The following is a 24,043-nucleotide window of genomic DNA, read 5'->3' on the forward strand; positions in this document are numbered from 1 at the left end:
TATTTTGGCATAATATGCAGCCTGTTGATACTTTGTGAGGGTTCTCATTTCCTCTCATATTTACATGATATTGTGATTTAAAATAATAAAGTTGTTTTCCTCAAGGGTCTTTTGTCCATTTGTGTGTGTGTGTTTTTGCATGTGTGTGTATAATTTTCCTTGTAACATCCACTCTTAGTGCTTACATACCTAGTAAACTCTCAACTACCATTGCCTGAATTCATAATGTATTATAATTCTTATAAAGACTGTAAAGTGTAGTTAACAGTTCAGATACTAAATGGATTGTCCGACCTTAACCAGTTTTCTAACCTCCCTGTGTCTCCGTTTTCTTACCTGTAGAATGGGGCAAGAATAGTACCTACCTTGCAAGTTTCTTCAAAAGCTTAAATAATTATATGTAAAACTAGAATGACCATTGAAGCTATAATGACTGGCTTATAGCAAGTGCTAATGATAAGGTAAAGCTAATTTTGTGGCTGTCATTGTAAGCAGGATTCCTTTATTTTTATTATTCAACAAAGTTAGTGGTGATCAAATGTCCTCAGATTTGGAGACATCAAAATGTCCAGTCCTACCCCCCCATGTACCCCCCTAGTCTGTTCTGTGCTCTTCTTTTGTTGTATCTATACCCCAACGTGCTGCTTATCTTTTGCTACTTTGATTTCTCTTATTCTTTCTCTCCAGCTCTCAGGGGCACATTTCTCTTCTCCTTGGGCTCTCAGTATTATGGACCACCTGAAAGACCCATTGCTGACAATGGGATAGTAAAGCTCTCATTGATTTGATTCGGTTCCCTTGGTAGACGGAAGGCAGCAATATGTGAGTGGGGGAGAAGAACCGAGGTCGGCAGGGAGTCAAGGCGGCTCGTGGGTTTCTGGCTTGCAGCTGTTGACTGCAGCTCAGAGACTGGCATCGAAGGAAGTCCCGTGAATGCCTGAGTGAAAATTCCACGGAGTGCTTCCAGTTATCTCTGATTTGAAAAGTTCAGGGGATCCAAAAACAAGTTGATAACTGTTTTTCTCCCAATTGCCTTCAAATGGAGGATTCTGATTCCAGTAAAGTACAGTTACACTCGCTTCTCTCCCTTAATCAATATTCTTTGAGTTTCTTCTGTTGTTTGGTGGAGAAAGCTTCAATTAGCTGATTATCTGTCTTTAGCACATTTCTTTCCCTTCTGATAGTGTTTGATTGCCTCTAAACAAAGAAATCTAATAATCTATTATTATCAAGAAGGACGTTTTGTCTGCGAAAGTTAGTGTCTGGAGTGAGCCGAGACCACACTTGACCCGAGGAGAGGATTTTGAGTCAGCTCAGATAGGTTATCTGGGCATCCGGGGAATGGTTAAAGCACTGGGTTGAAAATCCGCAAATCTTGCATTCTGATTGGGAATGTATTTTAACTCTGAGATTTTTCAAATGGAGGAGTCTTTCTTCTGTTTAGGGTTACTTTCCAAAAAAGAAATCAGGCACACTGCGATGTGAGCTCTATCTCCGAGGAAGCCTGCTTCCGCACAGCGCTCTGGAGCATTCGATCCGGCCTGCCAGATCATGCTAAGCAGTAAAATCTTAAACTCGAATGTAAATCTCCAGATTAAACGAATCTGTCTTTCTTTCTTAAGCTTAGTTCCTGTCTAACTCCTGGCTAACGGTTTAGGGGAGGTAATCCACTGTTACTCAGTTCTAAGCCACAGTAAGTGTCTTCGCAACAAGCACGTTATACCAAGGCCCAGCTGCATCTTCATCAGGAAAAAAAAAAAAAAAATCAGTATTATTCAAATAGTTAAATTTGGAATCAATGTTCCCTCATTCCTAGTGCCACTGGGTCATGTTTTTGTGGTGCTTACTATATGCCAAGCACAGTGTTAACTGCTTTCCTTGTAAGACTTCTTTTGATCTTCACAACAGCCCTCTGTGGTAGGAACTAGGATGATCTCTACCATGTAGACAGAGACATTTAGGCAAAGAGTGTTCACCAGCGTGCCTGAGGTTAGCAGCTTGTTCCAGGCAGAACCAAAAGGCCCCGGAAAACGCTTCGCCTCGTTCCATTTCATGCATCGGAATAGCTTACAGATTTCCATGGCGGAGAAAGATCGAGCATCTTCCTGTAATAACTATGCGGTCAGAGAAGGCCGGCGTTGCAGGGAACGGCAGTGAGGTAAGTAGGCCACAACGAAGATATAACCCTGAGCACAATGAGAATCGACAAGGCCATTTGCCTCCCGCTCTGTTTTTAATGTTTCCATCTTTGTCGATATCTTATCATCCTCTTCCCTACACAATTATAAATGAAAACACGCACGGTCGTAGTTTCCAAAGTTAGGCAAGTCCCTCTTCTGGGTGAAGGTAAAAAACTCACGAAGAATGTCTTTTCAGCTGCAATTCTTTGTTGGGGAAGTTTGCTGGTCACCTTCCACCCGCTTGTCCGGTCCAGGCTCCATTCTCCTCCCCGCTGAGGGCGCAGCAGGCTGAACTGCACGAGGGGTGGATGAGCGCCCGCCGCCTTGGCTTGTCGCTGAGTGCGGACTGTTCGCAGCAGCACTGACAGGCGACAGGACGGCAGGACCATGAGGCCAGCGTGTACCCGGCTTCCCGCGCTGCCCCACCGCCCCTGGCCGTCTGCTGACGGACTCCAGAGCTCCTGTTCGCCGGCCCCCTCCACGCAGCTCGTTGGGGGCTTTGCAGCTGCTTCCTCCCGAGGGTCAGACGCTGCTCCCGACCCCTGCGAACCCCAGAGAGCTTCAGTAGTGCAGAGAGGCCCCTACTCTCGTCCTCCCCTCGGCGTGGCCCTGCCGTCTGTTTCCGAAACTGTGCCAACATCCAGGTGCAAAGAGAAACCTCTGGGATGTAGGACAGTTACCCACTTAATATCACCCTGTCCATTCAAAACCAGTTCTTGGCGTTTGTTTACCTGAAAGAAACTTTACCAAGAGCGCTGTACCAAGTGCCGGCTCATGAGCATCCTGATATAATTTCTGAAACTCAGGTGGAACGTGTAGCCATTTATTTAAAGCAATTATAAGTTGTAATTTCTATATCAATCATAGAGAAAAATATTAAACTAACTGTGCATTACCGCATCCAGTAATGTCATTAGCACCTCTGTACTGTACCAGAGCCACTGGGTCAGGAGGCTTTCCGATGATGAAGGAACTGCTGGGCTGCCTGAGGTTGGTAGAACTAATGATTTTTTGAGTAGTTATTGAATCCTGTAATTATTCAGGTGCTATTAAGAACAGAGACGGGATGAAAATAGATCTCTGTGCTCCTACAACAGCATCATTTTTCCAAAAATCCAAGTCTTATAATGCTCACTAGGATTCAAGAACAGAGGCCCTATATTTAATAAAATTACTCTGTATATAAAGAAATAAATGGATAATCGACTTTATGCTGGGACATATACACAGTCATAATGGAAGTTTAAAAATGCAAGCATTACAGATTAGCATTTCTGAAACCATCTTATATCTTGAACCACAAATATAATTTATATAGCCAGGTGTTCATGTAAAGTTTTTGGGAGATTTACAAGAAATTGTTAAAAAAAAAAAAAGTCTTAATTTTAAATATAGATTTAATATTTAATATACTTCTCACTACACATAAATTATTAAGTTATCCAAGAAATATAAGTTGTTTATTGTAGCAGTTACCCTTTGATGCATAACAAATCACCCCAAAACTTAGTGACTTAACAAATGTTTATTTAGCTCTTAATTCTCCTGGTCAGGAATTTGGGCAGAGCTCAGCTGTTAGTTCTTCTGTTCTCATCTGTACTCATTCATACATCTTGAGTCTGCAGCCAGGTGGGTGGGGAGGTGGCTTGTCTACACTCACCTCCTCCAGGGGAACTCATCTCTCTGCTCCACGTGGTCTCTCATCCTTCAGCAGGTTGGCCAGGCTTGGTCATACGGCAGCTGGGCAGGATTCCAAGTGGAATCCAGTAGAAACATGGAAGAAAGGCCTAATGTTCCTTCCACTGCACTGTGTGGTCCAAAGCAAGTCACAGGTGGACCAGATTCCAGGGGAAGGAAAACAGCCTCCACGTGTTGGTGAGAGGAGTGCATAAAACCCAAAGCAAAAAGCACAGAAACAAGGAAAAGTGAAAGATGGTGAGCAATTTGTGATCCATCAGAGTTAGAAAGTAAGGAGCCATGTGCACTGGAAGCGAAGAACCCAATACGACATACACTAGCGTGCTTTGTGACCAGAGGGGAAAGGAGAGAACATAGTTCTGTGTGGCTCAGCATACACGGATTGCACACACATAGGTAGATACTCTCGTTAAATATTTTTAGACGTGGGAGCCCTTCATTCCCTACCAACACTCCGCTTGTTTCTCTGTTCTGTTGCCCAGTCTACAGACTTCCAGGTTTCTTTTTGGGGGGCTTTTCTGAACTCTCTGCCTATTCACTCCCTGACTCCCCAGATCTGCTCTACTCCTTTTCTGCGTGAGTTTTATCCTTCCCCAGTCTCTCTTCTCCTGCCTGCTGTCTATTCCAGATTCAGGCAGAAACCAAGACCTTGAAGAACACACTCCCTCATTTGCACCATGAAGAAGCAATTAGATGCCAGCTTGCAAAGGGCCAGAGGACATGTAACCCCCCCCCCCCCCGGGCTGGAACTCCTTCTGAAACTGCAGACAGATCAGAGGGAGAAGTCCTGGAAGGACTGAGAGGGAGCCCAAGCTTGGCCCCATCACCTTCTCTCCACGGCCTTTTATGAAGGAGGTTTCCATGCTCTTGCTTAAAGCCAGTCTGAGTGGAGGGGAGGATGAATCAGTGGGCAGCAGTGAGAGAGCCTCTCAGAATAACAAGAGCTTGTCCCAGTCCTTCATCAGTGAGACTCCGGGACAGTGATTCCCAGATCATCATGGAGCTCTTCTGGATGCAGGTGACAATAAAGGAGAGGATTCTAAATCCCACCGATAATCCACAGTGCGGCTCCTCTCTGAATGGTTACTGAGATATGCATTGTAATCGGAAGCAGAAAGGTAACCATTCACTTCATTCTGTACAATACTCAATGTTGTGCTCAGACGTAGAGGAGAATATTACTCAAACCTCTGTTTTCTATTTTTTTTATTGTTATTCTTTTAATACAGACATGCCCCTTACCCAAGCTAGGATTGCTACTCCGCTGAGGGTTTTTCAGACATCATTAACCACAGGAAGAGAACATAACACAGCAGAAACTTGGGATTGAATAACAGCCTTGAAATTCAAACTGACATCATGTATTATTGTTTGCATTATACACTAAACAGTTAGTGGGAACAATTAGCAATTAAAGACTCTTAGGTGCAGTTATATGGTTTTCTAAAATATATCCTGAATAGCAGGATAAGTGCTTTGGCAGGAAGCCAGTCATCAGAAAGCCCACAGAAAACTCTAATCTAAAATGCATGCTTCTTTATGGCTATTGAATGAAACGCGTTAATCAGGCAAAGCCACACATGAGGTGGGGGGCCTTCAGGTATATATTTTCATTAGGAAGCAATTCTCTGTTTTACCCCAAATCCATGCAAGTCCAAAAGAAATAACCAGATTTACACATACACTTTTTTCACCTCACTTTCATTAAAAGAAAAAGAGAGACAGATAAAAAACACCGAAACAGAGATCTAGACATATTTTTTTTAAATGTATCCTGATTCCAGGACAAAATTAGTATAATCTCTTCTCTCTTCTAAGTCCTTTAGTACTTGACACTGGTATTTGGGGTTCATCATAATGTTCCTGAGGCCATAATATTCTTTCTGTAGCATCAGAGTGCGATTATATCGTGATCAAACTAATTTTAATATTCAGTGTAGTTTCTCTCTATGCGTGTGTACATATAGATTTAATTTCTTGAGAACTGAATAGAATATGGTGATTTTAGTTTTCTCACAATATTCGTCCTTCCAAAAGGCCATATTCCCAATCTTATGGAACACATTGGATTTTCTGTTTTATTATGTATGATGCTTGTTTCATTCATATCAAAGTTCTGGCTTCAGTTCTTCCACTATTAATAGTTGCATGGATTTTTGTTCACTTTCCAAATCAGAAACCGATTATCTGGTAAACTGACCTCCGTGTTAAGATTAGCGCAGTTTTAAAGAGTACGAAAGAAAGGAAGTGGTTGTCCAACTTCTATAGAGTGCTTAGTATGGGCAAAGAGAGAAAAGGATGGAAAGCACACAGAATTCCCAATCACGCATTGTCCCTGCATACGCGGGTCTTTGGCATAACCTGGGAAACTTCTTCTCCATTCCAAATGGGATAAAGTAGCTGAGAGGGGAGCCAGGTAACCCAGAAGACTGGGTGGTTCTGTTACAGGTCTGGACAGAGCCGGAGTGCCTCCGACTTCCCAGAGCCCCGAGTTCCCTGCAGGGAGAAAAACATGCAGCAGAGAATGGGAGGCAATGAAATCAGTTTTCTTGTGTTCTTAAGCAAGAATGGATAAAATGGACAGTAATTATTTCAACGTTTGAAAATAAAGTATGAAAGCCAGGATATACATTGAAACTTGAAATAGAGGTGTAAGTGTACAAAATTACAGGCACAGTTTGTGGAACCAAACTTTATTTTTCCAACATGAAAACAGAAAAAGAGATGCTCAATAGTAGAATACACTATGGAAAATAGTCACCAGGAGCCAGGTGATCGGCCCAAGTTGTAATTTTACATTGAACGTGGAAAGTGGTACTAAATGGAATTGGGAAGTGTCTCCAAATGTGAACTAGATCCCATGACCTGTGCTTTGGGTATGTCAGTGCGGGCTTTCCCATCTGGCTGTTGGCTGGCCCTGGGGGGGGGGGGGGGGGGGAGGGTGCCACCTGCATTTACGAGATGGGTTTTCCTGAGCTGCGGGCTCACATTTCCACTGTGCTCAAGCGAAGGCATTTCCCTTCGCAACTGAAGGCGTTCTGAGACGCGTGTTCCTCCCATTCTGACTGAATGAAGAGGAATCTCCCCGAGTGAGCGGGACATGCACGCCTTTTGCACAAAGACTGCATGTGAGTGAGTGAGGCAGGGTCTCTGGGCGTTGCTAGTGGCGTGCCACTTCCAGGAGGGGGCGCCATGGCTCAGTCGGAATGCTCACATCCTTTCTGGCCAGCTCAAAAGGGAAAAAAAATGGTTTAAAATCTAAGAATCTCTTTTATAAGCAGTTCCAAAAAAAAAAAAAAATCATTATTGGATGGCACTGAGATGTAGGAAATGGGTTGAGAACACAGATATGAAGATGAAACACTAAAGTTCCCCTAACATAAAGCACTTCAATGACAGTGTCCATGCAGGAACACCGGAAGAGGCTGACGGCCACTGTGTTGTTGGCTCTGCCTGTAACTCAGTCCTCATGACTTCTTTTAGAGTGGGAAGAGAACGCTATGTTTCAGGAAAGGGTAAGACGAAAAGCCAGCAGAGACGGTGATGGTGATTAGCCTTTAACGAAAGCCAGCTCATTTCCAAATCTGATAAGAGGATATGTATATCACTACTATATTTATTAAAACGGTGCTATTTTAGATTTTTTTCCATCTGTTTATCCTAAAAGATTTTTACCTAAATCTGTCTGTTCACCCACCTGGTTTTCTTCTACTTTTTTTTTTCTAAGTCACGGTCTTATCGCTCTTCTCAGGAGTTCCAAGTACATGCTGTCATCTCATCCTAAGCTTTTCCTATACAAGAACTGGCCTATGTAGGGCTGATCTCTCAAAATACAGCAATGAGTTAAGTTGCCCGCCCTGGGGGCAGCATCCCCTGGTAAAAGCCACACTCTCTGTGGAGGGAGGGTGTTCTGTCCCCCTGGTGAGGGGGTGCTCAGGGGACCAAATTGTTCTTCCCAGCAGCCAACTGGTTTAGCAAAAACATGGCAACGGGAATTTCAGAAATGAGCAGCCGCGGCAACAGTACTCCTATTCAGATAGTTTTTACAATGACAGAATAGCCCCCTGCGTTTCACCTTCTCTAAGCCCCCCATGACTGTCTGAATGTGTGAGATGGGTGTTAGAATGTCCTAAATCTGCTAGTGAGACTTCTGCAGGAGACCGCTCTGACGAGGTCGCATTGTTAGCAAGTGGGAGAGTTCGGTTTAAAATCTGCACCCTCTCCTTCATAATCTTGTGCGTTGGTGGCATGCGCAATAAAGTTCTTCACTGTTTTTTTTTGTTGTTGTTGTTTTCCTTGGGGGGTGGCGCATGTGAGCTCAATGGTGTTAAATAACTTGGTTTTTCACAAACTCGTAGGTGCGTCCTCATGTCTGGGAGAACTTTCCAAGGATATGAAGTGTTATCAGATTTTTCACTGACATTGCAGAAGTCCTTAATGGAGTTTGAGGCTGTCAATATTGCATCATGTTAAATATTGATAAAAGCACACTCAAGCACTATTCCTACCTAGGTAGTGTCAAAATTTTATCACAGCCTTTTATGATTATCTTTCATTTGGGAGTGATGACATTTGGGGGTTTGTGTCCTCTCTTTTATTCTAAGCTTCAACTGCTCTCCACGCCTCTTGATTTCTTATTTTACTTAAAGCTAAACTAGTGGTAATGGCTGATAACGATTATTTAAAATTCAATTACCGTAGGAAAAAATACATTTTTTCTCCTAATAATGGGATAACTTTTCCCTTAAATTATAGGTAGGAAGTGAATTTTTATAACATATAGATTTGGCTTTTCTTCTAATTTTTTTTATGAGTTCAAAATATTCTAACTAGGTCAAATACTATTCATAATGCTAGTTGGTTTCCAATGTATGTTGTTCTGCTATGACCAGAACCTGGCCTTTGAACTCAGACCTGAGTTTGAATTCTGGCTCTTTCTTTGACCAGCTGGGTAGCTTGGTTAAATTATTTATCATCTCGGAGCCTTGGTTTCCTCAACCATAAAATGGGGAAATGCTTGACCTCACAGAGATGGTGCCTAAGTCTTGAATAGCGTAATAAATCTTTAACACCGTGCATATATTTAAGGGCAGTCCCGTTATGGGGCACGCGTTCTTCATTACTCCTTGTCTTTTCCTGTCAATGATTTTGTAAATGTCCACTGCTCGGGTAGGTATGCGGCTGTTCGAGTGCTTTTTTTTTTTTTTTTTTTTTTTTTGTATTTTTCCGAAGCTGGAAACGGGGAGAGACAGTCAGACTCCCGCATGCGCCCGACCAGGATCCACCCGGCACGCCCACCAGGGGCGACGCTCTGCCCACCAGGGGGCGATGCTCTGCCCCTCCGGGGCTTCTCTGCCGAGACCAGAGCCACTCTAGCGCCTGGGGCAGAGGCCAAGGAGCCATCCCCAGTGCCCGGGCCATCTTTGCTCCAATGGAGCCTCGGCTGCGGGAGGGGAAGAGAGAGACAGAGAGGAAGGAGAGGGGGAGGGGTGGAGAAGCAGATGGGCACTTCTCCTGTGTGCCCTGGCCGGGAATCAAACCAGGGTCCCCCGCACGCCAGGCCGACGCTCTACCACTGAGCCAACCGGCCAGGGTCTGTTCAAGTGCTTTTGATTTTGTTCTGAATCTAACTGAGAAACCAAGGCGATCCGTTTTGCCAAAGGAATGAGAATCGACTGACGTTCTGAATCATATACACGTTACTTCCTATAGTTATAAGTCTGAACAGAGAGCGCGTCAATGCTGCTTTTAGAAGACTACGGGAAGGGAAGCAAGTGAAAAGAAATGGATTCCCTGACACTCTCTAGTGTTTTACACGGGTGGGGGTGGGGGCTCTGTAGAAAAGGCTCCTTGGGACAAGCGGCGCCAATGAACCTGCCGCTCGTCTTTGTCACCACGGAAAATTGGCTCTGAAACAACTCTTCTGTGTTAGTTTCTCCCGCGTGTTTTCAGTTGTCACCGGCTACTCGGGGGACCGGAGAAAAGAGGTTTTCTCCAGGACCCGTGAGTCCACAGGGGTCTGGGAGCCGGGAGCTGCCAACACAGAAATTAAAGTAATAAGGAAAGCACATTAACAAAAGCTCTTTTTCTTTTAATAAACATAAAAAAAAAGCCATCCCACCAGATGTGACGTTTTTTTCCCTCAAGTGTTGCTGAAGCTAGCGCTTCTTAAAATTCTCAAAATGTAAAAATAGGAGAGAAATGAAAATGGGACCGTTCGCTTTTTTGTATGTTTTTCTTCTGAGTGACCCCATATGCTAATTACACACAGGACTTCTGTTTACTTTCACCTATAAGGTATAGATTTAAGTTAGTAAAGGTGTCAGTGTACTTGCATCTCTGGATGCATCATTAATTATACATTTTACTACTTTTGGGTGAATTTAATCTCCCAAAAAAGAAGATGGCCCAGGTGCTGGGAATATGCTTAGTAAAATTGCACTTTTATGTATATCTAGAAAGGGATTTTATTTTTTAAAAAAGATAACCACCTCTTTATAATTCAACTCAAAGTCTGGCTGATTTGGGGGTAGTATCTTATTTTAATGGTAGTATTTGAAAACTAGTGTAATAGGAAAAAAAAGTCACAAATTCTGCCCTCCAAACTTTATACCCTGATACAGGAAGGCAGCCTCTGCCCTAATATAAGAGGCTTTTGAACTCAGACCTGAGTTTGAATTCTGGCTCTTTCTTTGCCCGGCTCTTTCTTTAATCTATTAAGATAGGTCAGATAAGATACATATATTCTAAAATATTCGTGATTTCAGAGAGAAAACAGCAGCAACTGACACTTTTTTCTCTTGCATTCAGTAGCAAGAATTCTTATCATGAAGGCCGACAAGTCCCTCACCACAGTGGTGTAGTGATGGGCAAGTCAAGAGGGTCTACACTCGCTTTAGTCTCCAGACCTCACGCACACAGTGGCTTGAGGGTTCCGCGTTTGAAGATGACGATGAGAACGACCTGTAGCATGCATCTCCTATTACGGAGGGGAGCTTACCAGCAAGATAGGTAAACAGGCCGTTCATCATGCTGTTATTTAAGCACACGCAGAGTCACGGCTCAATTATCGCTGCTAATGAAGAGGAGCAATCGAGTGGGTAACACAACATGGCAGAGAGAATCATTTATATTCCAGTCAAATGACTTTTTGTACTTACGTTGGAATATAATTGTGTCTGATATTCTGGGAGTCCTAACGGAGCGCCCTGCAGGCAGGGGAGTTCCTGCAGACAGGATGCTCACTGCTCCCGGGTAAGAGCAGAGAGCTGCACAGTGTTTGTGCCTCTCGGAATGATCCAGAGGTTTTGGACTCAGCTACAGAACCGGGGCCGGGAGCAGGTCCATTTGTTTGCTCCTGCACCGGCCTGCCCTGGGGGAGAGAAATGCCAGAGAGGGTGGAGGAAGATCCTACCAGCCAGGTGTTGGTGTGTCTCTGCACCAGGGGTTCACAAGCAAAAGATAACGAAATACAAACAGAAAACATTTCAGCGCGACTGGGAAAAAAAGGCCTGAGGAGTCAGAGAGGTAGCTCTGGACAGTTCACTAATGTGACCTGTTCATGAAAAGCAGACATTGTTATTCTATTTACTTGAACCCAAGTGCTCAGGCACAACCCGTTCTAGCAGTGCCGGCCACTTAATAGTATTAAAGATATATTCAATATTTCTGTATTTCTTCAGGCTGTTGTGTTTCTTACTTTTAGCCTGATTGCTGGGTCACATCTACTCTTTAAGGAGGGGTGGGTGGGGGACAAGTCTGAGAAGTAAGCAGGTGCCTAAGGAGATGGCAGTGTTCCAGGATCAGTGCGGTGTTGGAAATAAATCTTCAGCAGAGACCAGGTGGACGTCTGCAATCCTGCTGCAGTCACTGGGCAGTGCGAGTGCCCACAGCATTAGAGAGAGCGTAAGACATGGGAAGGATGAGGGATATATATATATATATATATATATATATATATATGTATTTACTTTTACCATAGTGATTTCTTTTTTCCTTTATTTCTCTGCTAAGAATCTTTTTTTTTTCCTTTAAAAATGCCCGATGGCAGACTGCTTTGTTTCACAAACATCATTGCAGTACTGTGAGTGTATCATTGGGAGGATTTCAAGTTTTTCCAGATATGGATGAAAAATAATTTATTAGCAGATAAGGCAACTGATTGAATGAGGGGTTACAATGGTAAACACTGTAAATTGTTTTGAGGGTTACTTTAAAAAGACTTACATAGACTGGTAGGACTTCAAGAAAATGATAAGAACAAGCTATCTTATGCTTCCTGAACTGCTGTAACAAAATACAAGGAGCAGGGTAGCTTATAAATAAAAAGAACTTATTTTCTGCAGTTCTGGAGTCTAGAGGTTTGAGTGCAGAAGGCCAGCATGGCCGGACGAGGGCTCTCCCGGGTGTCGGGCGACTGGGTATGTTCTGACGTGGGGCAGGGACAGGGCTCTGTCTCCATCCTCTATCATGGGGGCATCAATCTCATTTCTGGCCTTATTTTGTGATACTAAGGTCAAAACTTACATGTTCAGAGTAAGAAACCTCACTGGCTTCATCTTTGTATATTTCAGTAACTCATAGTTTTCTTCCACATCTCAGTCCGTGTAAAATATGTATGAAGCTGAAATCATGCGTTTCATGCTACTTAAGGTAGCTGGGTGCTATTTATCAGAAAGAAATGCATAGATAGCAGGTTGATCAGAGAATACTGAAACAGTCATTCATACTTTATCACAAATCTTTTGGAAAGAAAAGCAAAAACAAAAAACTCTGCATAGTAAATACAACTGTGATGATTGGTTCTTGGTGCTAGTTGTGGGTGTTTTAGTTGCACACAAGAAATATAATTCTGCAAGCTCATGCAAATGTGCTGTTGTCCTCGTGGAGGAAAGTCCACAGGGAATGGCTTCAGGAGTAGTTGAGTCTAGCCGCGGAGACCATGTTGTCTGTCAATCCCTAGCAATACTATGTATTTCAGCAGTTAGACCCAGCTTCCTTTGGGGGATATGCATTTATTTCCTTTGACTTTATTCCAGCCACTTTCTTTTCTCATTGACAAGTTGAGCATCAGGAATTTCAGGCTTTGCATTCTAAATGATAAGAAAACGCAGCAAAGAGAGAGAAAGAGTACTCATTTTGAGTAATTCTACCAAGAGCATCTGGCCTGACATTTACTGATTCTGACTGACCTGCCCTGTGTGGTAAGCATGCCCTGAGTCAGTTTCTGTAGCCTGGGGAAATGGGTCATGCTGATTGGCTGGCCTGGGTCACATGTAGAAAGGGATGCTCAGTTGGCCAAGGAAAGTTACGATGCTTTTAACAAAAGTTGGGGCAGAGGTTGTTGGACAGATAAAATAGCAGATGTCTAAGAGAGTCGCGTGCAGAGTAGGCACCTAATAAATGCTCATTTAACTGAAGTGTTGAGTCACCTCTGCGTAATTACAGGCAGAACATCAAGAAAACATTTTAAATGACAGCTAGCCAGTTTGTAAAATTTAGTCACAAATGGGTATTCAGTTTGTTTTGGGTAAAGGAGCATTCTGTAATAGGTAAAGAAAAATGTCATTAAAAATTCAAAGGCCATGAAGTTTCATTTGCTGCATAATCAGCACTTCCTTCAGGATCTTCGTTACTCAGATGGTGCTCTGTCGATAATGCCTTCCCTGACATCCCTCTGCAAAATAAATGGTGCTTTCACGGCCCCTCCTGACAGTCCCAGCATTTCATATCCTCTTGCCCTCGCTTTATTTTCTACATCTTTTATCAACATTTGGCACTCTGTATATTTACTCATTATTCATCCTGCATATTTATTTATTATCTGTCTTCCCTCATTAAAATATGAGTTGCATGAGAAGCTTTTTCATTTCTCACTGTTCATCTAAGTGACTGGTACATATTACATGAGTAATAAATATTTGCTGAATGAATGAAAGAATGTGTAATGGATAAGTGAATGAATGAATGAATAATAATAATAAAAAAACCCATGATGCTTTAAGTGGCCAAGGAAAATTGTCAAAGGCCCAAGGGAACTCAATTTTATGGGTCAATTAATATAAGCTTCTTATGTCATTGATTAAGATTCTTTTTTTTAAAATGGTAGCAAATAGGATAAAGTTTAAGTACATATAATTTTAAAATGCAGAAGATAATAAAAATATGCCACATACCAACTTTCTTTTTTTTTTTATAAATAAATTTTTATTTTAATGGGGTGACATCAATAAATCAGGGTACATATATTCAAAGAAAATATTTCCAGGTTATTTTGTTATTTAGTGCTGTTGCATACCCATCACCCAAAAAGAGATCGTCCTCCATCACCCTCTATCCAGTTTTCTTTGTACCCCTCCCCCTCCCCCCTCCCTTCTTCCCTCCCCCCACCCCCCGTAACCACCACACTCCTGTCCATGTCACTTAGTCTCCTTTTTATGTCCCACCAATGTATGGAATCCTGCAGTTCTTGTTTTTTTCTGATTCGCTTATTTCACTCCGCATAATGTTATCAAGATTCCACCATTCTGCTGTAAGTGATCCGATGTCATCATTTCTTCTAGCTGAATGGTATACCATGGTGTATATGTGCCCCATCTTCTTTACCCAGTCTTCTATTTTTTTACAGTGATTAAAAGCCTTTAAGCAAACTCTTGGCCAATACAGCAAGAATCCATAAAAGAGTAGTGTCCTTAACATGTTCACCAAGTCCAAGTTGGCCCCATCACCATGCCAAATCCCTGAAAAATGGAACCCAACCACAGTTCAATCTGTTAGGAGCTGTCACAGGGAACAGGAGTCCAGGAAAAGTCCACATCCAGGAACAGTCCACATGGCACTGGAGTTGTCACCATTCTATACTTTGCAGCTCATGTCCAAGTCCCAATGACTGCTGCTTCTAGCTGGTAATGATTCAGGTAGACTGGAAAAGCCATTTGCAGCATGCGTGGATATGGAGCTTCTGTTCTCCTCTGCCTGGAGATTTGAGACCGGGTTGCTTTTCCCTGGAGCTCTGCAACTGTGGCATAGTAAAGAGAACCTTGGGATACACTAAGCTGGGTGGCAAAGGTAGATTGATAATAGAAGTTGGCAAAAGGGAGAAAGAGAGCTCTAAATTAGGAGTAGGTCCCAGCCTGAAATATGAGTGGGGCATTGAGGTAGGAAGGATAAAGGAAACACTATATATTAAGCAAAGCAGCATAAAATAGGACTATCAACACCCACAACAGAGATCTTTGAGGGAAGAATTAAAAACCTGACTATTCAGATAAAATGTAGTTAAGTGGCCATTGTGCAAATGAGATCAGTTTACCTGCTTCTTGGAAGAAATACCTAGGGTATTTCTGGGCTCGTACACAGTGTTGTAGATGGAGCCGATGGCTCTGGGCACCTTCAGCCTTCAGTGGCAAACCCCAGCTTTCTGGGCAAGGTTAGGTCATAGGTGGCTGGAGCAGGGCTGGAAGAGACTGAACCCTCCCTTAGAGGAGCGAGGGGGGAGCCTACCTTCCAGTGTCCTTGTTTCCTCACAGCAGAGGCATGTAAGCCTGGCAAGCTTTAGCTCAATGACCTTCCTTTCCACTATTGAAGCAGGATCCAGATGGCATCCTATGAGACCCCTTTGGGGCATTGGAGCCTTTAAGGGTGTATCCTAAAAGCTGGTAGTTCCCCTGATCTCTATTGGGCTTTTTCTGCCTCTAGGTATCTTAAAAGCCATGCTCAGAAGATCTCACTGAGGGGTTTGAGGGTCCCCATCTGCCTATATAAATCTTTTCCATATATCTGGAGCTATTTGGAAAAAGACAAAACAGTGTTATTAGCTGGATCTAATAAAGAAGGTAGTAGTTTGCAGGCAAAAATGATTTGGTGTCTCCTGTTCATCAGCATTCAAAAGAAATGTAAATTTTTTTTAAGTAAAAAGTATGATATGATAGACCCGTAGGAGTTCCAGGATATGACTACCCCCTTTAAAAAAAATTTTTTTAATTGACCTTAAAATGTTTGCTGAGTACACTTAAATAATACCTTAACTTTAAAGATTGTAAGCATGACAAAATACAGTGAATGCTTTTGTTCCATATGCAGGAGCATTTTCAGTTTAGCCAGTTTAGGAAATCCAGTAATAGAACAATGCATACAGACAATGAGCTATAACATGCTTAGCAGCCTCTCCTGTTCTGACAGAGGTTACTATAGGTCCGGAATATGTATCCACTGTAATGTGGACATACGACTGTTTGCCAAATGAAGGTATATGAGTAACATCCATCTGCCACAGTTGTCCTGGTAGGGGTCCTTGAGGGTTAACTCTAAATGAAGGGGCAGTATAGGACCCCTTGGACAGGATTTCCCAATCTGCCGTGCTGCTTCCTGAGAAAGTTGAAACTGTTTACACCGGGCTGCAGCATTCTAGTGATGAATATAGTATGAGACTGACTTGCTCGGTCTGTCATGGTTGCTCTATATAATTTTCTTTTGGGTAGCTTGATCAACAAGGGCATTCCTAGGCCCTGGCCGGTTGGCTCAGTGGTAGAGCCTTGGCCTGGTGTGCAGGATTCCTGGGTTCGATTCCCAGTCCAAGCACACAGAAGAAGCGCCCATCTATTTCTCCACCCCTCCCCCTCTCCTTCCTCTCTGTCTCTCTCTTCCCCTCCCGCAGCCAAGGCTCCACCAGAGCAAAGCCACCCCGGGCACTAAGGATGGCCCCATGGCCTCTGCCTCAGTCACTAGAATGGCTCTGGTTGCAACAGAGCAACACCCCAGATGGGCAGAGCATTTCCCCCTGGTAGGCATGCCAGGCAGATCCTGGTCAGGTGCATGCGGGAGTCTGTCTGCCTGCCTCCCCATTTCCATCTTCAGAAAAATACAAAAAAATAAATAAATAAAAGAAAAAATACAACAATAAAAAAAAGGAAAAAAGAAAAAAAAGGGGGGGCATTCCCTTGTGCTAAAGCTCCAGGGAGCATGAAGTGAGCTTGAGTATGTCCTATGAAACATGGAGCTCTATGTTTACATATAAGTCTTTGAAGAAGGAGGAACTGCTGAAATAGTTCATCAGCATTTGTCCCTAAGACAGCAGTCTTTATAGTGGAAACACCATAAGTAAATATTTGCTGTCTGTCTATATATTAAAGGGGGAATATGGCAAATGCTGAAAAGCCATGATCTTTGTGCCCCTCCCCTCCCCCAACCCCCCTCCCTCTCCTCCTCCCACCCTGTAACTCCAAAACTCTTGTCCATGTCTCTGAGTCTCATCTTTATGTCCCAGCTATGTATGGAATCCTATAGTTCTTAGTTTTTTCTGATTTACTTCTTTCACTCAGTATGTTATCAAGGCCCATTCATGTTGTTGTAAAAGATCCGATGTCATCATTTCTTATGGCTGAGTAGTATTCCATAGTATATATATACCAAAGCTTTTTAATCCACTCGTCCTCTGATGGACACTTGGGCTGTTTCCAGATCTTTGCTATTGTGAACAATGCTGCTATAAACATGGGGGTGCATTTCTTCTTTTCAAACAGTGCTATGGTGTTCTTGGGGTATATTCCTATTAGTGGTATAGCTGGTCAAAAGGCAGTTCAATTTTTATTTTCTTGAGGAATCTCCATACTGTTTTCCACAGTGGCTGCACCAGTCTGCATTCCCACCAGCAGTGCAGGAGGGTTCCCTTTTCTCCACATCCTCGCCAACACTTATTCTGTATTGTTTTATTGATGAGCGCCATTCTGACTGGTGTGAGGTGATATCTCTCATTGTGGTTTTAATTTGCATTTCTCTAATCGTTAGTGAAGTTGAACATTTTTTCATATGCCTATTGGCCATCTGTGTGTCCTCTTTGGAGAAGTGTCTATTCATTTCTTTTGCCCATTTTTGGATTGGATTGTTTGTCTTCCTGGTATTAAGTTTTACAAGTTCTTTATAAATTTTGGTTATTAACCCCTTATCAGACGCAATGTCAAATATATTCTCCCATTGTGTAGTTTGTCTTTTTATTCTGTTCTTATTGTTTTTAGCTGTGCAAAAGCTTTTTAGTTTGATAAAGTCCCATTTGTTTATCCTGTCTTTTATTTCACTTGCCTGTGGAGACAGATCAGCTAATATATTGCTGTGAGAGATGTCAGAGAGCTTACTGCCTATGTTTTCTTCTAAGATGCTTATGGTTTCACAGATTACATTTAAGTCTTTTATCCATTTTGAGTTTATTTTTGTGAGTGGTGTAAGTTGGTGGTCTAGTTTCATTTTTTTGCAGGTAGCTGTCCAATTTTCCCAACACCATTTGTTGAAGAGGCTGTCTTTACTCCATTGTATTTCCTTACCTCCTTTGTCAAATATCAGTTGTCCATAGAGCTGTGGGTTTATTTCTGGGTTCTCTGTTCTGTTCATTAATCTATGTGCCTGTTCTTATGCCAGTACCATGCTGTTTTGAGTACAATGGCCTTATAATATAACTTGATATCCGGAAGTGTGATCCCTCCTGCTTAATTCTTCCTTTTCAAGATTGCTGAGGCTATTCGTGTTCTCTTTTGGTTCCATACAAATTTTTGGAATATGTGTTCTATATCTTTGAAGTAAGTCATTGGTATTTTAATCGGTATTGCATTGAATTTATAAATTGCTTTGGGTAATATAGACATTTTAATAATGTTTATTCTTCCTAACCATGAGCACAGTATATGCCTCCACTTATTCATATCTTCCCTGATTTCTTTTATCAATGTTTTATAATTTTCTGAGTACAAGTCTTTAATCTCCTTGGTTAGATTTATTCCTAGGTACTTTATTTTTTTGGTTGCAATGGTAAAGGGGATTGATTCCTTGATTTCTCTTTCTGATAGTTCATTATTAGTGTATAAAAATGCCTCTGATTTCTGACTATTGATTTTATATCCTGCCACCTTGCCGAATTCATTTATCAGGTCTAGTAGTTTTTTGACTGAGATTTTAGGGTTTTCTATATACAATATCATGTCATCTGCAAATAATGATAGTTTTACTTCTTCTTTTCCAATTTGGATGCCTTTTATTTCTTTTTCTTGTCTGATTGCTGTGGCTAGGACTTCCAGAACAATGTTGAATAAGAGTGGTGAAAGGGGGCACCCTTGCCTTGTTCCTGATCTTAAGGGAATTGCTTTTAATTTTTGCCCATTGAGTATGATGTTGGCTGTGGGTTTGTCATAGATGGCCTTTATCATGTTGAGGTATGTTCCCTGTATTCCCACTTTGCTGAGAGTTTTGATCATGAATGAGTGCTGGATTTTATCAAATGCTTTTTCTGCATCTATTGTAATTATCATGTGGTTTTTCTCCTTTCTTTTGTTTATGTGATGAATCACATTGATTGATTTGCAAATATTGTACCAGCCTTGCCTCCCAAGAATAAATCCCACTTGATCATGGTGTATGATTTTCTTCATATATTGCTGGATCCGGTTTGCTAATATTTTGTTGAGGATTTTTGCATCTAAGTTCATCAGGGATATTGGCCTATAATTTTCTTTCTTTGTGTTGTCTTTGCCTGGTTTTGGAATCAGAATTATGCTTGCCTCATAAAAGGAGTTTGGAAGTCTTCCTTCCTCTTGAATTTTTTGAAATAGCTTGAGAAGGATAGGAGTTAGTTCTTCTGTGAATATTTGGTAGAATTCACTTGTGAAGCCATCAGGCCCAGGACTTTTCTTTTTTGGGAGTTTTTTGATAGCTATTTCAATCTCATTTGTTGTAATTGGTCTGTTTAGGTTTTATGATTCTTCCAGATTGATTTTTGGAAGATTATATGATTCAAGGAATTTGTCCATTTCATCTAGGTTGTCTAGTTTTTTAGTGTATAGTTCTTCATAGTATTTTCTTACAATATTTTGTATTTCTGTTGTGTCATTTGTTATTTCTCCACTCTCATTTCTAATTTTATTTATTTGAGTCCTCTCTCTTTTTTTCTTGGTGAGTCTCGTTAAAGGTTCATCGATCTTGTTTACCTTTTCAAAGAACCAGCTTCTGGTTTCATTGATCCTCTGTATTATTTCTTTAGCCTCTATGTCATTTATTTCTGCACTGATCTTTATTATTTCCTTCCTTCTACTAGCTCTGGGCTTTACTTGCTGTTCTTTTTCTAGTTCTTTTAGATGCAGGGTTAAGTTGTTTATTTGAGCTTTTTCTAGCTTCTTGAGGTATGCCTGTAATGCTATAAACTTCCCTCTCAGGACTGCTTTTGCTGTGTCCCATAAATTTTGAGTTGATGTATGCTCATTATCGTTTGTTTCTAGGAATTTTTTAATTTCTTATTTGATCTCAATGTTAACCTATTTGTTATTTAATAACATGCTATTTAGTTTCCAAGTGTTTGAATGTTTTTCAATTTTTCTATTGTGGTTGATTTCTAGTTTAATGTCATTGTGATCAGAGAAAGTGCTCGATATGATTTCAATCTTCTTAAATTTGTTGAGACCGCTTTTGTGCCCTAACATGTGGTCTATTCTAGAGAATGTACCATGAGTGCTTGAAAAGAATGTATATTCTGCTGTTTTAGGTTGAAAGGTTCTGAGGATATGTATTAAATCGAGTTGATCTAATATGTCCTTTAAGTCTGCTGTTTCTTTAATTTTCTTTCTTGAGGATCTATCTAATGATGTTAATGGGGTATTGAAATCCCCTACTATTATAGTATTGCTGTTGATCTTGCCCTTTAAGTCCATCAAAGTCTGCTTTATATATTTAGGTGCTCCTATATTAGGTGCGTAGATATTTATAATGGTTATATCTTCCTTTTGGATTGCTCCCTTTATCATTATGTAGTGACCTTCTTTATCTCTAACTATGGTCTTTGTTTTCAAGTCCATTTTGTCTGATATAAATATTGCTACCCCAGCTTTTTTTTATTTCCATTTGCATGAAATATTTTTTTCCATCCTTTTATCTTCAGTCTGTGTGCATCTTTTGATTTAAGGTGTGTCTCCTGTAGACAGCATATGTATGGGTCCTGTTTTCTTATCCACGCAGCTACCCTATGTCTCTTGATTGGATCATTTAATCCATTAACATTTAAGGTTATTACTGATATATAATTGTTTATTGCCATTTTTTTCTTTAAAACTGTTTTCCTCTTTTGCTATATATTTTTTTCCTTTGATCTGTTTACAACAGGTCCCTTAGCATTTCTTGCAGCCTTGGTTTGGTTGCAGTGAATTCCTTGAGGTTTTTTTTGTCTGTAAAGCTTTTTATTTCTCCTTCAATTTTAAATGATAACTTTGCTGGATAAAGTAGTCTTGGTTGTAGGTTCTTGTTCTGCATTACTTTGAATATTTCTTGCCATTCCCTTCTGGCCTCAAGTGTTTCTGTTGAAAAGTCAGAAGTTATCCTTATGGGGGCTCCTTTGTAGGTGATAGTCTTTTTTTCTCTAGCAGCTTTTAATATCTTCTCTTTATCATTTAGCTTTGGTATTTTAATTATGATGTGTCTTGGTGTTGGTTTCTTTGGGTTTCTCCTTAATGGAGTTCTCTGTGCTTCCTGAACATGAGAAATGTTTTCCTGCCTTAATTGGGGGAAGTTTTCCCCAATTTCCGCTATGATATGTTTGAACAAAGTCTCTATCCCTTGTTCTTTCTCTTCTTCTTCAGGAACCCCTATGATGTGGATGTTATTTCTCTTCATGTTGTCACAGAGCTCTCTTAGAGTTTCCTCAGACTTTTTGAGTCTCTTTTCTTTTTTCTGCTCTGCTTCCGTGCCTTTATTTATCATGTCCTCTAACTCGCTGATTCGATTCTCTGCTTCATCCATCCTGCTTTTAATTCCTTCCATTGTATTCTTTATTTCAGATATTGTATTTCTCATTTCTGACGGATTCTTTTTTATTATTTCAATGTCCTTTTTTATATTTGTTATCTCTTTAGTTAGGTTTTTGTAATGGCCATCTATGGTTGTTCTAATATCTTTGAGCATCCTAACAATCGTTATTTTAAACTCTGCATCTGGTAATTTGGTTATATCGAATTCACTTAGGTCCTTTTCTGGGGATTTCTCTTGGTTTATTTGTGCTGTATTTCTCTGCCTCCGCATTTTCTCTTCGTGAGAGTGGCTGTGATCATGTACTCGGGTGTACAAGCGTTGGTGGCCTTGGCCTTTGCCCCGCCCCCGTGTGTGACGTTATGCTCGGTCCTGAGGGCACTGGTGAGCACCTTTGCTCAGCTGCGGGTCTCCACCTGTTTCCGGGCTTTTGCCCCGCCCTTGCAGGAGGAGCCCGTTCGAAGGACGGCTGCTAGCCTTGGCTTTACCACCAGGCAGGACTGTGTTCCCAAGCCCAGCTCAGTAGCAGAACTCCGCCTCTACTGGGCTTTTGGCTCCACCCCTGCGGGAGGAGCCAGCTACCAAGTCAGACCGCAAACCTGGGTTGCACGGGCGGGGCAAGGCTTTGCTCCTGAACCCTTGCTCAGGGGCTGGTCTCCACCCTTTCCGGGGTTCCCGCCCTTCTCCCGCAGGCTGGATTACAGGCTGCGGGCAGCTGAGCTTGATCGCTTTTGCACGCTCCCTTCTCCCCAGCCGGGCAAGATTGTGCTCACACCTGAGCCCAGTGGTAGCCAGCTGGCTTCCGCCCCTGCCAGCAGAACTGCGCTTTTGTCTCCTGCTGCTGCCGGCCCTCTGGCGCACCCTCAGTTGCGTGGGTGGGGGCGTTGCAGCTCGGACCCTAAGACTCACTACTGTAGACCCAAAAGCTCCCTCCTTCTATGTGACTCTGCTCTGAGTGCCGCGGGGGAGCTTGTTTGGCTGCTCTCCTGCTTCCCTTTGCTGGTATTGCTGTTTCCGGGGAAATATTCACTTCAGCTTTGGGGAGTGACTCTTCCCAGGGGTTAGGGTGACTATCTCCCAAAATGTTTCTCCCTGTGCCTCCTAGCTTACACTCTCTTCCTGTTACTCTGGTCCTCTCCTCTCTCCCCATCTCCAGGAGCTCCGGGTGAGTGGTTGTGAGAGAGTTCTGTGTGGTCCCTTTAAAATGGATCCTGGGTCTGAGAAATCAGACTTTCTCACAAACAGTATCCTGACTTGTTTCCAGCTAAATACTGTCCTTATGCCTCTTCTGGGCTCTGGGGCTGCAGGCTGGGGCTTTGTTCCTGGGGCTCAGGACCCTTCCCCCTCTGCTAAACTCACTTCCCGCCACACGAGTCTCTCCCTGCTGCCGTTTGCTCTGGGGAGCTGGGCAGCCCTCTCCACGTTTTCGCTTTTCCTACCAGTCTCAGTGTGGCTTCTTCAGTGTTCCTTGGTTGAAGAGTCCTCTTAGTTTAGTCCAAAGTTGGTTTTTCCAGATGCTAGTTCTTAAAATTAGTTTGTAATCCACTTTGGTTCTGGGAGGTAGATGTTGGTATGTCTGCCTACTCCAGCGCCATCTTGTCTCCCTCCACATACCAACTTTCTTTAACTTATCAAATTATATTTATTACTGTAAGCCTAAATTGCTCAGTTTTGATTAGGTTGGAGGTCACATTATTTTTTTTTTTTGCTATGTATTATGCTTTTGCCTTGCTCTCAATTAATTACAGATTTAATTATCATTCGCTACATTTATTTACAATTAATGGTCATATAATATCTGTTCGGTGGAAGACACTGAAAGAAACAATAATTGTGTTGTGTTCACAGCCATGCAAAGACCATATTAGGTACATTAGAGATTACATTATTACTTCTTACTAAGTAAATGCAAAAACCTACCTAAATTATCAGCAATATATTATAGTTAGCCTGGTTTTCTCCAACCAGTGTGCGTACCCCTTGTACTGCCAAGCTCTTCTCAGAGCATGCCAATGACTTGTATCTTGGGAAGATAAAAATTAACGCATTGTACTCAACTTGAAAGTCCTCCCCTTGTTTCCCGCTTCCTTGAGGCCTGAGTCAGAGAAACTGAGGGCATCAGCATCTGCCCAAAGCCAGCTCCCACCCTCTCTCTTTTGATGTTCTCCTCTGATCTTCATTTCTGTTGTCTGGTTGCTCTGCCACACAAGACTTCCTTTTCTTAGAGTAGTTGATGTACTCTCCAGGGTGTTTAGAATATCTCTGGCATTCCTGTAGTAAACTGTTATTTATCTTAGATTACATAGGTATGGGTAAATAAGTTTGACCTAGTAGATGTGGAAGCAGAAAAATGCGACGTATACGAACAAGAAACTACCGGGTGTGCAAAACCA

This window comes from Saccopteryx bilineata, chromosome 6 (genome assembly GCF_036850765.1).
Source record: "Saccopteryx bilineata isolate mSacBil1 chromosome 6, mSacBil1_pri_phased_curated, whole genome shotgun sequence".
In the NCBI taxonomy this organism is placed as follows: Eukaryota; Metazoa; Chordata; class Mammalia; order Chiroptera; family Emballonuridae; genus Saccopteryx; species Saccopteryx bilineata.